Below are 1117 nucleotides of genomic sequence, written 5' to 3' on the forward strand. Positions count from 1 at the left end.
TGCAGACACCAGATATGAAAATGTACATTGATGAAAATTTGTAAGCCTACATACTACACATCTAAATGTATATGTACACTTATATTTAGAGTTTTTGGAGCTATGAAAATAATGTTTTTGATTAGGAAAAAACATTTGCCTAATGCCCCGACGGTTTTCTTGACATCGATATACATGAATAGACAAATTATAGATCATGAACAAAAGAAAGGTGGACATTGGCAAATTATATAGATCGTGAACAAAAAAGGTGGACATAATGGATGTAAGAAAGGTAATTACTTTTATCAACATAAAATAAGCTACATATTTACACATTGTATAATTTGTGAAAATACTACAAGAACGAAATATAGATTATATTCCATGCCGTCATAAATATAAATATTCGTATAAATAGTATATTAGTAAAAAGTAATAATAATATCCATGTGCAAAAGAAAACAACAGGGATCAAGCATATGTCGAATGAAAAAAGATAGACAAGGACGTAACTGCAAAATGTGCAAGCACAAAAGCAAAGCAGCCTCCTCAAGGGCTTCGTTGGGAGGAAAGGCACTAGCGGAAGGGCCCATCTGTAAGACAAATGAGCTCGGAAAGCACACACGAGAAAATACCCGGGGCTGACGTGCGAGATGACAGGGACCAGCGCGCAAAATCTCGAAAAAAATTGAACCATTTCTCAGTTTGTGCGTGTCATCCTTCCGCAGAGGCCATGCTAACCTGTATCGTTCCAATTTTATCGACTGACCCCGAAGGGACAACAAGGTTACAACGCTGAGGCTTATAAACCGGTCGGCACGTCTCTCGCTGGGCGAGGTGGTACTAAACAAGGGTGCTGTGCTGCGTTCCGCAAGCGCCAGGAACCGCGGAACCGCACCAAACGGTAAGTGGGCCGCATCTGCGTGAAAGCTAGATCGTCAGCTTGTGAGCCCAATATCTTTCTGCGAGGAGTCGGCCCAACTATACGAAGCGAGCTGGAAACACATATACGGACTGCTCGTGTCCTTTTTTCTTTTCGAGGGTACGCTCCCGTTCTACATTCATTTATGTTTTCTTTTTTGCGAAATCTACATTCATTTATGTTGATCTCAAAAACTCTTTTTTTTATGTTGAT

General features: G+C 40.1%; 1 non-coding gene across 1 annotated transcript; it reads right to left on the reverse strand.

The window, feature by feature from the left end:
• Nucleotides 1–664: 664 nt before the first annotated feature.
• On the reverse strand, nt 665–762 carry LOC123109131 (U6 spliceosomal RNA). Its single transcript, XR_006452427.1, has one exon. It is a non-coding gene; the product is annotated as a U6 spliceosomal RNA (small nuclear RNA).
• Between the last annotated feature and the right edge of the window lie 355 nt (nt 763–1117).

Source organism: Triticum aestivum, chromosome 5A (assembly GCF_018294505.1).
Source record: "Triticum aestivum cultivar Chinese Spring chromosome 5A, IWGSC CS RefSeq v2.1, whole genome shotgun sequence".
Lineage (NCBI taxonomy): Eukaryota > Viridiplantae > Streptophyta > Magnoliopsida > Poales > Poaceae > Triticum > Triticum aestivum.